Raw genomic sequence first — 18,383 nt, 5'->3', positions numbered from 1 at the left:
TAGTTTGCAGTCTGTTTGGGGTTCAGGCTGTAAGCAGGCAGGGTTGTTATAGCCTGAGGCTTAGTTTTAAAACTAAGTTTTTCCCACACCCTTGACTATTGCATGATGTGGGTGGTTCACTCCTATGAGGAATCTCATTGTGCCTCAGATAAGTGACTTTGTATCAGAGACTTCCTTGTTTGTATATTGGATTAAAAGGTTTTGATTTCAATACTATAAAGTAGGGCACACCAGGAGCTTGCTCTCTCTCGGCTCCTGCTAACACCATTGCAGGGCCCTCCCTGATCCCTTGCCTTTTATGGGAAAAGCAGAAAACCTGTCTTCTCTTGTGGCTTGCCTGCCTTGGTGAGACACCAATAAACAAAATGGCCCACCATCCTCTGACTCCACCATTTCTTTACCGTTTGCCCGAATCCAACGGGAACCTGCATGTGAATGGCCACAATGGTGGCTCCTGGCCTTACAATCTCCTTAGATTACTAACTTGTACATAGTCAGTTCTCACAAAATTTATTTTGATAAATGAATCAAATATGATGTTTTATTTATGTGAAATACATTATAGTTTCAAAAAGTGACTTTCTATCACTTTCAGGAATCTTCATAAGAAAAGGAGGTACATTTAATTTGCATTTAATAGATGAGAAATCTGATCAGTTGATTATTTTGATTATTGGATTACAAAAAAAATGTTCAGTTACTGCTTTGCAGAGCTGAAGGTAAGACATAAGGAAAGATGTCTAAGCAAATAATTACTAAAAATTTTGTAAGAGCTATGATGACAAACGTAATGAGCTATAGCAGTTATAATAATTATTACTTAATGACAAGGGATATGTTTGTCTTCCATCATGCATTTTTTTATTACCCATCTTAGAGCTACCTTCAAAAAAATAGTTTGTTGGGTTCCTAATATTAAACCAAAGTTATTGGGAGGATAGAGAAACCATCAAATGAGAGATGCCCATCAGGAGTAAGATGCATAAAAAGGACTTAAATACCGTAGTTTAGGTTGCACTGGGTTGAGTTTGAGGTTCTCTGGAATATCCACATGGAAGGTTTATCAGTCAGTTTGAAACACAGAGCTATAGTACATTTATGATTCATCAGTGTGATAGTGCTGGGAGTGAAACAACTCATTAAGAAAAAAAGGGAGGGTAGAATATTAGAGAACAAGACACTTTTAGGGAGAAGGAGTGTAAAGCCAGTAGCCAGGGTCATCATCACAGCCGCCTGACCCATGCAGATTTGCACTGGGTTCGGAGAGTCGTAATGAAACAACAGAGCCAAGAACTGGTGGGCCATCATCTTTAATCCTAGCTTGCACCTGGTGGGAAAGTAAAAACACAAACTGGGCTCCAAAACCCACTCATTCAGTGCTCACAAAGCTACTGACTTATCTGAGTTGCCTAGAATCAAAGGTTTATACTTCACCAGCCTTATTCACCTCTGTTCCCCATCTCCTTCCTTCTCTCTTCACAAACTCGGCACAAACTGGCTTCTCACTCAGCGCTCCACCATCTTGACTGCTTCTTCAGGCCTCCTGCACATGGCTTTTCTCTGCTCTCTTCTCTAACGCTAATCTCAGGAACTGAGAGAGCAAGCTCCCGGTCTGCCCCACTTTATAGTGCAGAAATCAAAACCTTTAATCCAATATACAAAATACGGAAGTCTCTAATACAAAGTCACTTATCTGGGGCATGATGGGATTGTACCACCCCACATCAAAAAAGGTGGGAAAGGCTTAGTCCTAAAACCAAGCCCCAGGCTACAAGGATTCTGCCTGCCCACAGCCCGCCCACAACACACATTAATATCACTTGGACGATGGGTTTCCATGTGGGCAGTGCCATCTTTAACAAAGTGAGCATAATATATTTTATCTGCCCAACAAGGAGTTTGGAGGAATCCATAGCTGAGACAAATAAGAACAAACAAAAAGCAAAGAAAACATGGGTGCACTGTCATGAAAACCAAGGTATAAAAATAGTCCAAGGGGAGGAGAGTCAACAATGCCAAGTATTGGGAGGCGTTAGGGGGGCTATGAACCAAGATGCATCCATTTATTACCATTATCTTCCTTATTTCGGTGAGAACTTTCAAGACAATAGGAGGGCAGGAATAATATTTTAAGAGCTTGAAGTGAACAGAGGCATGAAGGTCTAGAAATATCAGTGGAAATAAAGAAAACACTAATTCTTCCTGTTTGTCTTAGGAGAAGTAGCAGTTGCCTTTGCAATATGTAGCTAGAAAAAAATGTCAGTGTCAGTAGAGATCTGAATTTTAATTAAGTCAAATAGGTTTTAAAAAGTTGAAGAATTTAAATGTTAAATAACGTTGTCAGCAACAAAATAAGGGACCTAGAGGAACATAGAATATGGTGCTAAGTACAAGCATCTGGTTGTCAAATGAAACTATAAATAAGTAGTATTGAACTGAATTGAAATGGCTACTAGCTAGCTTAGATTTGTTAATGTTTTGATCATATAATTTGGTGCATATGATTCTAGGTAGTTTCTTATCACACTGAATTTCTTCTCTATGTAATGTGTTAAGGACTAAATTTAAATATGTTTGCAACATTGAGGTATTACCTTTCTGAATTAGTTCCTGATGGTTCAGAAAGATTTATTTCTAAAGTTGTGTTTGTGCAATTAGGCAGCAGTCATGAGAATGTGACTTTAATTTTAATTATTATTTCATTTCCTTTTTTTAACCTTAGATCAAGTTAAAATGAATAATACACAAAGTATTAAGTTATATATATGATCGACGTCATTTAAAATTTGCTTAAAATTTTTTCATTCATGTTAATAAATTAAGACTTTAAAGATATGAATTTGCTTTATATCCTTTTGAAGGTAGCTCCAGTCCACCACAGCACTGTTTTGATACTTAGCATTGTAACAGAATTAAATAATTATAATTTATATGTTTAAGTTCATTAGTCTGTTATATCATTTAAACTTCAGAATTCAATTAAGAATACTTTCAGAATGATTTAATTACAACTAGATTTTTTAGTTTTTATTTTCTTGAAAAATCAGATTATTTCTAAATATATATCAAATAACATCATTTGATATAATACTTTTCAAGTATATATTTCAAGTAAACACCCTCCTGTGGTAATATAAACTGTCGTAAATCATATTTCTAAAAGTTTCTTGCACAATATATCATTAAATAGGGGTACACAAATGAATAAAGTGCATGGTTTATTTATGTAATTATTCAGGAAATTCAACATTGGTTTTTAGAGCAATAAAAAAGGATTCTGCTGGAGGATATAAAGTACACTGTTCCATCAGAAGCGTTGCTTTAATCTGAAACCAGCAATTATTTTACAACAGGAGATTGAATTTCTTCATAGATCTGCTAGTTATGGTCACTTACTTACTCCTACTTGTTTACAGACTTTGTTTTGATTTGGAGAATCACAATGTCCATAACACACTTTCTAAATTCTTCATTTTTATTTTTATCTTTGTCTAAACAGTATCAACAATGAATTGTGGCATTCTTTTTTAAAATTATACCTGCCACATGAAAGTGAAAAATGAGCCAGGGAATTGGAAGTTGGATGTTTTTTTTCCTGACTGATTCAAATATAGGCTACATTGGATAAAATTATTTTAAAAATGCAGCATTTAAAGTTATTTATGATAAATTACTAAGTGAAAACTTCTAACTCATGGATAAATAATTTTCTCATGAAAGATCAGTTATCCCTTTTAGGCTCTAGTGAAAATGTAAAACATTCACTGGAAGTAGACTCAGGGACTCTTTGGATAAGTATATAACAAGAACTTGGATACCAAATCAGAAGCTGCACCTCCTGCAGTCATTCATCCCTGAAAGATGAGGATACATTCAGAGAAATGCGTTATTTAACAGTTTTGTTGTGTGGACGTCATATAGTGCATTTACACAAACCTAGATGGCCTAGCCTACCACACAACTGGACTTCATATTATAGCCTGTTTCTAGGCTACAAGCATGCAAGGCATGATACTGTAACACAGTGGTAAATATTTGTATATATAAACAAAAAAATTACAATAAACTATAGTATGAACAATAAAAATGGTATGTCTAAAAAAATGGTATGTCTGTTTAAGGCACTTATTGTGAATGGAGCTTAAAGACTAAAGGTTGCTCTGAGTAAGTCAATGAGTGGTGAGCAAATATGAAGGCCTAAGACATTACCATACTCTATTGTAAAATTTATAAACATTGTATACTTAGGTTACACTATACTGAGATAAAATATTTTTATTAATAATAAATTAATCTTAGCTTACTAAAATTATTTTAGCCTATAAACTTTCAAATTATGCAAAATTTTAACTCTTGTATACTACTTAGCTTAAAACACAAATACATTGTACAATTGTACAAAAATATTTTCTTCCCTTATATCTTTATTCCATAAGTTTTTCTATTTAAAAAGTTTTTTTTAGCTTTTTAAAATTTTGTAAAAATGAAGACACAAACACACATTTTATCCTAAGCTTACACAGGGTCACAATGATCAATATCATTGTTTTCGACCTCTACATGTCCCACTGGGAGATTTTCAGAAGCAATAACATGCATGAAGCTATGTTAACAATACCTTCTTCTGAAATGCGTGCTAAATAACCTCCCTGAGGCTTTTCTTGAAGTGTCACTCTTCAGAAGACTGTCCAAGGTGGTTTACTTAGTTTGTTTGTTTGTTTGTTTGTTTTTTTCTCACCATAGGTATATTTGTAAGCAGATAATGTGCCATGAACTTTTCTCTATATTAATGAAAGCATTTCACCATTGGGAGGCCATGTTTTAAAATGCTTAAAGATTTTGTTGAGATCTGCAAAAGCTTTTGCTAAACATTTCACTGTAAATTTTCTTTTCAGGAGTTCTTCCTTTCCTTCTCCAGTAATTTCCTTTTCCCTTACTTCTTTAGTTATGTGTTTTCATTCCAGTTCTAAAAATTCCTCATTAGACAGTTCCTCAGAAATCACCTCTAGGAGCTCCTCATTGTCATCCTCATCCACACCCAGGTTAAATTTGTTCATCATCCCAGCTACAGCCTTACTGATGTTCATAACCTCATCATCTAGGCAAATTCTTTAAAGTCATGGATGAAATTCCTGAGTTATTCCTCCAGAATCCATCTATATGTTCCTTATTGACATGTGACACATGAGTGTACCATATTTAACTGTTATTAACTCAAAATTTCTGAACATTTGTTGATTATACACGGCTTGCTGCTTACAGGCTTCAAATTTTATGTACTTTTATAGGAACTCTGTCCAAGGCATACACCTGTTCAGAGCTTGAACAAAGACATTATTATGATAGTTCTACAAAGAAATGAATAATTTATTCTATCTTATTTAAACAAGTATTTACTCTTTCTGCCTTTTATTGGAAAATAATCCAGCATAGATTTAGAATTATCATCTTTCAAAAGCATTCCTGGAAAAGATCTCTGCACGTATCTATGAAGAATATAAGTCATCATATTCAAGAGTGTTTCCAAGCGACCTTGTGATTTTGAAACTAGGTCCTCTGTGTCCCAGGTCGACGTTCTATCCACTGCACCACCACCTGGTCAAGCTACTTAGATAATCTTTTTTTTTTCTGATAGAGACAGAGAGAGTCAAGAGAGGGACAGATAGGGACAGACAGACAAAAAGGAGAGAGATGACAAGCATCAGTTCTTTCTCGCAGCACCTTAGTTGCTCATTGATTGCTTTCTCATATGTGCCTTGACTGGGCGTTCTACAGCAGACTGAGTGACACATTGCTCAAGCCAGTGACCTTGGGCTCAGGCTGGTGAGCATTTCTCAAACCAAATGAGCCCGTGCTTAAGCTAACAACCTAGGGGTTTCAAACCTGGGTCCTCCATGTCCCAGTCTGACACTCAGTCCACTGCACCATTGCCTGGTCAACCTAGTTAGAGAACTTTTAACATGAATTTTTAGAGATTAAAATAATAAAAACCTTCATATCAAATGAAATTGAATAATTTAGCCTCTGTATTTATTAAAAGAAGAGAAATTGCTAAAAAGCAAAAGTTATGTCTTACAATTATTTGTAGCCATATACCATCCTAGTTCTCAGTAAATGTACTTTTAATTAGAATGTTCTACAAATAAAATTAAAAGTTAACTGCATTAAATGTAGAACTACTTTATGACACAGGAATTTCACTAGGTATTTATCTTAAGATATCAAAACCACTAATTCCAAAAGATATAAGTATCTTTATGTTCATTTCAGTGTTATTTACAATAGTCAAGATATGATAGCAATCCAAGTGTCCATCAATAAATGAATGGATAAAAAAGTGAAGTACAGCTTGACCAGGCAGTGGCACAGTGGATAGAGCATCAGACTGGGATGTGGAGGACCCAGGTTCAAGATCCCAAGGTCGCCAGCTTGAGCGTGGACTCATATGGTTTGAGCAAAACTCACTAGCTTGGACCCAAGGTTGCTGGCTCAAGCAAGGAGTTACTCAGTCTGCTGAAGGCCCACAGTCAAGGCACATATGAGAAAGCAATCAATGAACAACTAAGGTGTCACAATGAAAAACTCATGATTGATGCTTCTCATCTTTCTCCGTTCCTGTCTGTCTGTCCCTATCTATCCCTCTCTATGACTCTCTCTCTGTCTCTGTAAAAAAAAAAAAAGTGAGGTATATACATACAATAGAATATTACTTGGTTATAAAAAAGAATGAAATCTTACTGTCTGAGACAACATGGATGGACTCAGAAAGTATTATGCTTAGTGAAATAAGTCAGACAGAAAAAGGCAAATATCATCTGATTTTACTTATATGTAGAGTCTGTTAAACAATAAAAATTACCAAAGTAAACAGAAACAGACTCATAGGTACAGAGAACAGACTAATTGTTGCCAGGTGGGCAGAAGAGTAGAGGGACAGGTGAAAACATGAAGGGATTGAAAAGTACAGATGGGTAGTTACAATGTAATACTGGGGATAGAAAGTACAGCATAAGAAATATAGTCAATAATATTGAAATAACTATATATGGTACCAAGTGGACACTAGACGTATCAGTTTTATATATATATATATATATATATATATATATATATATATATATATATATATATATATATATATATATATATAATATATATTTAACCTTTATGTTATACACTTGTTTAACTAATATAAAATAATATTAAATGCCAACTATATTTTTTTAAAAATGAAGTTTACTGGAAAAACTTCAAATATTTCACTGAGTTCATGCCAAAACATACATATCATGCTGAGTCAAAGTGAGGACAGATGTTTTAGAGAGTAGTAGTGTCTCCTTACCACTCAGTATGGTCAATTTGTCAGACATAATTCAAGATAAAATGATATCTTGAAAGTCAGTTTTTATTAGTGGTGATATTTTCCCCTTCACACTAATACATCACAATCAAGGTGTCCTATGTATTATATGTATATTGTGTGAAAAACATTATTCCATGCAATCTTCTTATTTTATTTCATTCATAAAATCTTTAATTAATGTGTACAACTGGGGGATGGATAACAAAATTTGGAAACAAACTGTGTTTGTGTGTGTGTGTGTGTGTGTGTGTGTTTATGTGGATGAAGACAGATCAGAGATAGAGGGAGAACATTCGTCTGTCAAACAATTTATTACAATGTTGGCCTGTATCATGATGAAATATCTCATATCTCTATCAAAGATAAATAGTGTTTTTTGTTCTGATTTTAAAACTTTTGAATAGTAAAACAGGTAAAAAGAATTGAAAGTACATATTATGAAATAACCTCAAAGGTGTGAGAAATACAAAAAAGTGTGTCACAAACCTCTTAGTGTAAACAAATTTATTGAAGCTATATTTGATGAACTATAGTCTTAGGAAACGTCTTTTGTTCCCATATTTTTGAATAAATGCATATCATAAGCATACAGTCACAATAAAGTCTGAACATATAGATGAAATGCATAAGTAATTTATTAATACTACATTGCAGTATATGAAGATAAATGACATTAAATAGTATATTCAATGTGATGTTCCTCATTAATAATGCTTAGGTCAATGTGTTGTGTAAAATTATAGTGGATGCTGTACATGAATGCAAATATCTGGTGGCAACTGCAGTGTAAATCTTTCATGGCATTCATGGATTATTAAATCAATCAAGAGAAAAAAGTTGATTATTTAATTTGCTTAATCCTGAATGAGAAGTCTGGAAAATTGAGACACTGAATGTAGTGATCTCAATAGTTATTAAAAAGATAAAAGAGAAAGGTAACAGCCACATCAGCACACTCATCCTTCAATTCCCAAAGTGATTATATTCATGGAGTGTTATTTTCTATTATCTTTTCTTTGTGTCTATAATTGAGAACAGGTTATTTATTTATTTATTTATTTTGCTGAAACAAGAAAGACTGTGACACCTTTTGTCTTTCCAAAATTACTGGTAAAAGTGTAAAATTATAGACATAATTTTAGTTAATAGAAAATATATAAAAATACATATATCAATCATTAAATATATAGACTTTTTTGGAGGTTGACAATTTCTGGGGAGTTCAAGCTCTAAATAACCAGTTGCTTCTCCCATGGTCATTAACAACTAAGTATGGTAGGTTGTTTCATTTTCCAAGAGCCTCACTAAAGGTCTTTGTTCTATGTTTTACACTTAGGTCTAGGCTTGTAATTTATAGCTTTCAAATGTGACTAGATTTGGTCTGGTGGAACTTTTATGTTTTGACACATTTGCTTCTAACTCCTAGCTTTTTTTCTCTTTAATATTTTCTGAAGAAGAGAAATAAGATCTTAATGACTAACCAAACATTTCTGTTTCTGGAGAAATTCCAGAAAAAGCACCAGAACCTGGCTAAATATTTCTTTAGACCTCTGAGTTCCTCTACATTTTTTTTTCTGAATTACAAGAGTGTATTTGTATTAACTCAATTCTAGATGTTTATGGAAACACACCATTTGCAAAGAACCTTAAGAAAAGGGTTCTGTTTTTATTTAGAAAAAATTCAATGGATTTCTGACTTTCACTGCATATGTAAAATTCATTGATGAACACCTGGGAATTGAGGCCTTTAATAAATGTTATTTGGGATCATTTTTGGTGCATAAGACCAGATTTTCAAAGAGAACTTATGCACACTACATAGTAATAATAGAAGAAGTTAAGTAGAAAGTAAGTTTCTATTTCAGATGTCAAAGAATTCAGAGATAGAAGGTATTTATGTGTTCATCAAGCATTTGTTGAATATCTAGGATATGTCAGCCATTTAGCTAGGTATTAAAGATGTAGAGATTAATAAAAGATGATCCTTAGTTGTTTGTGATAGCTCATGGGTAAGTTAAGGGCAAACAAATATGAAACAGATCACTGCAGTACAGTGTGGCAATTGTCAAAACAAAGAGCTATTAGAAACATTTACTGAAAGAGCTGTCTGAAAGACTTGAAATTAAAAACAAAAACTGAAATTCAAAGGAATTATTATGGAAAAATAACTAATACTTAATTTCTTCTTAAATTATATACAAATTATGAAAGAAAATTACATGTACAAACTGTACATGAATTCAAGAAATCATGAGAAATCCTGTGTGTTATAAAATACATGTTGCCTAGGGACCTGTGGTAGATGATATAGATCCCAGGATATGTTAAATACTCATTGTGTATGGCCTTAGAAGACAAACTATGGTATTTAGAAGTAATTTTATAGGAAACGAGGAATTGAAAAGAGGTTTTTTGTTTTTGTTTTTCAGTAAGGCATTGCTATAATATAATTTATGTTTTAAGAAGGTAATCATAGGTTTTGGAGTTAAAGGGAGATTGGAACGCATACTGTCTAGAGACAAAGACTCTTTTTCACTTAATCAAGGGGTTGCCAGATTAAGCAAGTGAAAATATAAGATACCCACTTAAACTGAATTTAAAAAAAATGACTTTTTTATTCTAAGTGTGCCCCATGCAATATTTTTGATGTACTTATACTAAAATTGACTTATTGCTTATCTAAAATTCAATTTTAACTTAGCATCCTATACTTAACTATCTATAATATAGTCCAAGACAGAAAGAAATGGCGAGGGCATTAAGAAAGGTGCTGGATTTTATAGATTCAAGGCATACAAGAAGATAAAACAGGTTAAACTTAGTGACCAGTTAAATATTAAAAACTGAACATGGAAAAGGTGTCCCAGTTGACTTCCAGGTTTCTTAACTCAAGAAAACTATTTGATCATGGAATATGTTTTGATGTAGGAGCAGAATTTAGATATTAATAATGTGTTGGGTTTAAAATATAAGAAAGATGTTCTAAGACTCTATCCTTCCTACAATATTAGTAATAAAATATTATTTATTTTATTAAGAGCTGTGATAAGATACAGTTAGTGCTATTTCTAGAAATTCTAAGAGAAACTTGTCATGCTGAATTACTGGAAAGGAGCGACTTGAATAGTAAAAACAATTTTCCTTAGATATACTTATTTTAGATGGTTTTGAGAAAGGCAATGGAGATCGTTACATCTTTAGCCCAGCCACCGCAAAAGTATAGTTGGTTTGTTTTTTGTGTTTTTAATTGCCTTACTTAGAAACTACCACCACATTAGGAACACTATCCCTTATCAATTATATTTTAAAGCGTGTGTTGGTCTATTAAATGCAAAGGTCAGGAAGCAGAGTTATTAAATTTCTGCATCTAATGGTTTTACCTAATTCAGCCTGTTTATCTTTTCCAAAAGGACTCCCAACCTCTTCCTTTTATCCATATTTTTCAATGTTTACCCATGAAGTTAGGCCCTTTCCAGAAGAGGCAGAGATTGAGAGGATGCAGTAGAATAGAGTTATTTAAAATGTAAAATATCATAGATACCAAAAAAATTCAAAAAATATTTTAAGTAATTTTATAATAGAACTAAGTGTTAAGCAGAGAATTGATCCTAAAATTATAAACTTCCTGAAAAGTTATTACTCTGCTAAGAACACCTGCTTACATTTTTATCATTATTTTAAAATTAGTTGTCTGTTTATAAAAAAAGAACTGGAAACACTTGGGACTGGCGTTTCTCTTTACTTAAATAGTTAAACGTAAGGCTAGACATTGAATATCACTTACCACATACTGGAGATAAACATTTCCAGTCACTAGTTATATAGATAATGCCAGTCACATTAGATCATTTACATTTTCAACAGAAATATGTTGCTTCATAAACTCAAGGATTAATCAAAATGTTCATATCATAGAAGTGGAAAGAAGGTTTTATTAAGGACAAATTCTAGTTACACTAGGGCTTCATATAATGAGCTTGGGTCTTTATAATATCTGTGCCCTCATTTAAACAATTAGCACAGACTTAAAGTTCATCACTTAAATTTGAGCATTTCAACAGAAATTTATACACCACATTACACAGATTTATTCTGAATGAACAATACTGGGAAAGCAGTTGCTGTTTATTTTCATTTAATTAACAATGAAGTATAAATGACATCAGCAAAGAAATATTGGTCAAAGGGGACCAAGTATGTTTGATGTAGATTGTCTCATTATATTGTTTCCAAAATATGCTCACCAGAGTGAAAAACAATCATGTGACTAACTGGGTGACAAAACGTCTGTTGTATTAACTTAAGTAAGTTTACTGGAAGTGGGTGAGAACAAATTGTGTTCTGGTTTAATCAGGTTAAGTGAAAACTGAGAGATATTCTGTCATTGATGGTCCCGTCCCAGCCTGCTGTACCTCCTTAATTAATAATAATAACAACAACAACAATAATAATAAAAGTTGGTAAGGGTTGCCATTTAAAGTTTTATGTTCTTTTGCCCTTTTTGCAAATCAATAATTTCTACCCACTTTGTAATGAGTATAAATGCTATAGCTGCAAATTGTCAAAAAAGCAAATGTCCCTATTCTTGAAAAACACACCCAAGACTGAAAGTACATTTTATCTCTAAATGAAATATTCCAATAATTTTATAAGATAGATTTTTTGTACAAAATACCAGCCTAATTTTTTAAGCTATTGGCAAATGATGAAATCAAAAATAAATTAGGACATAGTTTTGACAATGTTGTGCAAATTCACATCCAAGGGACATTATATTTTGTTACTGAGAATCATTTCAAACAGTTATTTATGCCATTATATGATACCAAGATACAGTACATTTTTTTTTTGCCATGGAAAAATTGTCTCTTTAGTAAGGTACCTTAACAATTTAACAAAGTAAAAAATCACATACACACTTTTTCATGTATATGTGAGAATAAGTAATGAATATAATTTAAGACAGACAAAAATTATCATTATTTTAAAAAGAAGACACATTTCCATTTACTGTTATGCATTGGTAAATCATTCACTTAACCACTACTTTACAGAGTCTATTGTACATAGAAAGGTACCATTTATTTGAGAGAATAGATTCTTTGTCTCCAAATGATCAGAAAACATCTTGACAGAAGCTTTCTTCTGTTTTTACTTCCTGGTGTCAGTATCACTCTGCTAAGATGTAAAAAACAAAAACAAAAACAAAATGTACTGTAAATGATTCAGGAAGAGAAAGGGTACTATTAAATTTAATGCATTATAAACAAAGCTCTTATTTTATACTTTTAGCCATACAACTATATCTAAAAGGGAATCTAGGAATATATTGTACCTAAATGTAAACAAAATATACTCTGATTTTATAACTGTAAAAGTGATCTTGAGAAAATTACTAGTCTCTTCAAAATGCAACAGTTGATTATATATCTAATACTTACAGTATGAACACTTTTTTTCAAATTTCTAAATTATGTATTAATAATGTACTCCCCCTCTACCCTTTACTTTTTTGATTGAGCAGAGACTGAAGGCCTAATATCCCACCTGCTTAACCATTATATATAACCAATATCTATTCTATATTGTGTGTATACTTTTGTCAGTCACATTTATACCCATATGAAACTAATTTTCTGATATATTTTTATTTACATTTATTCTCTTAGCTTGAATTGTTAAATATTTTATATATTTTACCAGAGTTTCTTATATTTAAATAATAAACCAACCAGCATTTGTTCAATATCTTGTGATTTGTTCAACATTAGGTTTAGCACTGTGAGGGATAAATAAAGCACTTTTACTATATCTAAATAACACAAAACAGATAATGGTTGGGAGTTTTGAGGCAGTTTGATTTTTTTGAACAATGTCTCAAGGTAGGCTTTATTGAGATGGTAAATTTTAACAAAACCTTAAAGTAATAAGGCTGTCAGTGTTACATTATCTGTGGGGAGAGCAGAGGAAACAAACCATGCAAAAATCCTTAAAGCAGAGGTGTGATTTACTTATTCTAGATAGCAAGGAGACCAATGTGACTGGAGTGAAGTGAGCAAGGAAGAGTGTAATAGGTGATGAGGTCATAATTGACAAAACCGGAGCTTCAATAGGACCTTGTAAGCTATTTCAGAGTTTCAGGTAAAGAGGCATTGAGTACTCAGACCAAATCAACTTAGATCAATGTATTCAGAGAGAAGAAATGCACTGATGGACATACGCTACTTCATAATCTCTTCTTGGATATGTGCATAGAGTCAGCTTCCTAAGAACCACATAAATCCCCAGACAATTAAAAAAGGATAATAGATGCTACTAAAGCAATCATAAAGTGTTCACTAAATGGTTGGGAAATTTAAAAATATTTACAAGTGCCTTGGCTGGTTGGCTCAGCGGTAGAGCGTCGACCTGGCGTGTGGGGGACCTGGGTTTGATTCCCGGCCAGGGCACATAGGAGAAGCACCCATTTGCTTCTCCACCCCCACCCCCTCCTTCCTCTCTGTCTCTCTCTTCCCCTCCCACAACCAAGGCTCCATTGGAGCAAGGATGGCCCGGCCGCTGGGGATGGCTCCTTGGCCTCTGCCCCAGGCGCTAGAGTGGCTCTGGTCACGGCAGAGTGACGCCCCGGAGGGGCAGAGCATCACCCCCTGGTGGGCAGAGCGTCACTCCTGGTGGGCGTGCCGGGTGGATCCCGGTCGGGCGCATGTGGGAGTCTGTCTGTCTCTCCCCGTTTCCAGCTTCAGAAAAATACAAAAATATATATATATATTTACAAAAACTTATTTAAATTAAAGATTCTTATTTATCAAAATAAATTTCACCCATCAGTCCCTACTTTGTGTTCACTACAAAATAGACCAAGCTCCAATAAAGAATTGTCCTTTAGCTATAAAACTACCCTTTCAAAGATAATGATGTGGCTATTTTCTTGATAGTCATTCCTATGTTCTCTCTAGATTCACTGACCAAATAGTGCAGCTGGGTAATTGAATTGTTAAAGAGAGAACAATTTTGTATTCTACAAGTCCATAATCAAATAAATTACCTAACTTTTCTTTTACTCCTTTGGTGTAATGACAAGAGAAACACAGATAATTTTATAGGACTGTTAACTATTAAAATACACCATCAACTGCCCTGGCCAGTTAGCTCAGTGGTAGTGTGTTGACTTGGCATGTGGATGTCCTGGGTTTGATTCCTATCCAGGGCACACAGGAGACACATCCATCAGCTTCCCCACCCTTTCCTCTCTCCTTTCTCTCTATCTCTTACTTCCCCTCTCAGAGCCAAGACTCCACTGAGCAAAGTTGGCCCAGCACTGAGAATGGCTCCATGGCCTCGACCTCAGGCTCTAGAATGGCTCCTGTTGTAAGGGAGCAATGGCCCAGATAGGCAGAGCTTCGCCCCATAGTGGGATTTCCAGATAGATCTCAGTCTCCCAGTTGGGGGCATGCTAGAATCTGTCTCTCCACCTCCCTGCTTCTCACTTCAGAAACACACACACACACACACACATATATATATAATATATTATATATATATTATAAATATTTATATATATATATATATATATATATATATATATATATATATATATATTACCAGCAATTATTGAAAATGTATAATTGTCATAACAGTGGCAGGATTCAGCTGGTTTTCACCAGTTTGGCAGAAACGATACATAATTTTTTGTTGAGTTTGGTTAACCAGTTGTTAAAATGGCATTTGTAACCAGGGATCTCTCTAAGGTAGGCACCTGGGCAGCCACCTAATGGAAAATCACAGATTTACAATCTTTACTCATTTTTAACTTTCATCTGGCCAACAATGTATTCTAAGCACTCTTCAGTAATGTTTATTCCATCCATAGGTGAAAAAAATTGCAGGTGAGCATGCCAATCAAGATGCAATATGGAAATATCTTAAATAACAGGGTGTTTTGTTTTTTTTTTGGTGTTTTTTTGTCAAGTATTATTTTATATTTTTAATTAAATTTTAAACTCTTACAACATAATATAGTTTTGCATACCTCTTTTATTATTCTTACTTGAGTATTAAATGCATAAAATAATAAACTACCTTTTGGTATATAGGTTTTTTATACTTAAAACAGTCTTTAGGGCAGAGAACCAGTTGTTAAATTATTTGAATCCCATCACTCACTGTAGTATTCTGATTTTCTTATAAGGAAGCTCCAGGAAACAGTAGCAAAGGAAATATAGAGCAAGCACTCTGCCTTCATGTATATCATAGTCCATTTTCGGAAAATAGTCCAAAATGCAAGAACCTACTTTAAAACAATATATATTAAATAAAATGTTAGCAAAATAAAGGAGAATATAAGTTATAATGAAATCATAATGCTTATTTGGCTTCAAATGATTTCCATAGATAAACAAATTTGCCTTCTCTCACTTGAAGTTCTCACTAAGCTTTAAGCGGTATACAAGAAAAAGATAATTGCACTGGCTTTCATTTTGAAGAAAAATATCTTTTCTAATTAAGGGTTAAAATCACCTAACTCTGACTTCCAGCAGTTTCCTGGAAATCATTGTACAATTACTCAACAGGAAAGAATTGGCCCTTGTGTAGACTTTTCTTCAATGAAGACATCAATATATGTCAAAGGCAAAGTTAACTCTTCACTACATGACCTGCTTTATTTTGATTTATACACATGTAGTAGAAAAACAAATTAGAGTTTAAGGTTTCAAAAATCTAGGAAAGGTCAGCCAGCACTAAATGTTAGTTCATTTATCTTTTGCTGCATATTTATAAATCAGAAAAAGGTCATTGGGCCACTTAAGATGGTAAGTGGATAAGTGATGAGCAAAGAAACAAAAATAACAAATGATCAATGAACTTCTCATGAAAACTTAAATAATTTTATTACAACTGTCAATCCAATATCTTGCTTTATTGCAGTATTACATTAGGAAAAAATGTCTTAATACTAATTGCCCAAGTTATGATTATGCACACTGAACATGGTCATGACAAAATAAAATTTAGGACTTTATTATGTGATTAGCTTTTATCTTCTTATTTGCTCTCACCATGTCATAGTTTGGGGTTCATTCTGATCATTAGGTCATGGTTACTTTTAAATAATCTCTGTCCACTTTTTTAGCTTTTATTCTTCTTGAACATATAAACACACACACACACACACACACACACACACACCTCAATTGAGAGTCTGTTTATATGACACTTTACATCAGTGAAATGCCAAATATTTTGACCATTTTTTGCTGAATTTACTTAAATATTCAATTACAAAATGATCACTTTAAGAAACAAATAGTTCTGGCCCTGGCCAGTTGGCTCAGCAACAGAGCTTCAGTCCAGCATGTGGAAGTTCTGGGTTTGATTCACAGTCAGGACACACAGGAGAAGCACCCATCTGCTTCTCCACCCTTCCTCTTCTTTCTTGCTATCTCTCTCCTCCCCTCCTGCAGCTAAGGCTCCACTGGATCAAAGTTGGCCTGTGCACTGAGGACGGCTCCACGGCCTCTGCCTCAGGCTCTAAAATGGCTCCAGTCACAACAGAACAACGCTCCCTGGTGGGCATCATGCTGGGTGGAGCCCAGTCAAGTGCATACAGTAGTCTATCTGACTGTCTCCCCACTTTTAACTTTGGAAAAATACAAAACAAACAAACAAAAAACCACACACATAGTTCTGGTGATGGAAGACAGTTTGACATTTGACTTTGGGTGGTGAGCACATAGTGCAATATATATACTTCACATATTATAAAATTGTGCACTTGAAACTTATATGACCCTATTGAACAGTGTCAGTCCAACAAATGTAATTGAAAAGAAAACATAGAAAGTTTAGTAAATCAAATTTCTGACAGTTACATTGAGCTAAAAGGTTCTTGACCTACTAGTAGGTCAAATTATAGAATCAGTAGTCATAGACACATAGTTTCTCCAATTTTAATGTTAAAAATAAATTTAAAAATTCAACAAAAATGATGCCCCTGCTTTTAATATTATCAAAAATATTTCCTTACTTTTTAAAAAATTTAAAATATAACTGTATAAATTGAATTCATATTTAAAACAAGGAAGGGATATTACTGATAGAAATCTGCATAAAATGATAAGTACAATGTATTATCATCTTAATTCTCCTGTAGTGGTTAATTTATTTTCTTTAATAACAGGGGCAAGTATTCATCATAAATTTGATATGAGAATACATTTTTAATAGTTGCCTCTCTGAAAGTCTGGCCATCATTTTTTTAAATGATTAATGTAATTCACATAATAAAAGGATGTCAAAACACACAGATTTAAATATATCCTATCTGACTATAGCCATTTGGAAAGTGCATTTAAATAAATATCCTGCTATTTTTATGCATATTAAAAAAGACAATATATTGTGGACTTATTAAATGTATTTTGCTTATTCAACATATATCTGTTGATTATTTTAAGACAACTGGATTCTGATTGGAATGAGATAGCTTCTATTTGCAAATTATTTCACTTTGAAATTTCAAAGTTACTGTTTTATAGTTATTATTATTTATTTTTTCTTTGTGTATGTGTGTATGTGTGTGTGTGTGAGAGAGAGAGAGGGAGATAAAGAGAGAGAGAGGGAGAGAAGGAGAGAGAGAAAGACAGAAATGGAGAGAGGTGAGAAGCATCAACTTGTTAGTTGTGGCACTTTACTTGTTCATTGATTGCTCCATATACATGCCTTGACCTGGGGGATTTCAGCTGAGGCAATGACTCCTTGCTCAGTTCAGCATCCTTGAGCTCAATCCAGTGACCTCTGAGCTCAAGCCAGCGACAATTGGATTATATTGATGAACCCACGCTCAAGCCAGTGAGCCTTCACTCAAATTGGTTGAGCCATGCTCAAGCCAGCAACCTCAGGGTTTCGAACCTAGGACCTCAGCATTCCAGCTTGACATTCTATCCTCTGTGCCACCACAAATCAGGCTAGCTATTATTTATTTTGAATGTGTTTTCCTAGGATGGTGGAAGGAGTGAAAAGA

Source organism: Saccopteryx leptura, chromosome X (assembly GCF_036850995.1).
Source record: "Saccopteryx leptura isolate mSacLep1 chromosome X, mSacLep1_pri_phased_curated, whole genome shotgun sequence".
Classification (NCBI taxonomy): Eukaryota; Metazoa; Chordata; class Mammalia; order Chiroptera; family Emballonuridae; genus Saccopteryx; species Saccopteryx leptura.
The sequence above is the reverse complement of the archived record's forward strand: the minus strand, read 5'-3'. Positions refer to the sequence as shown.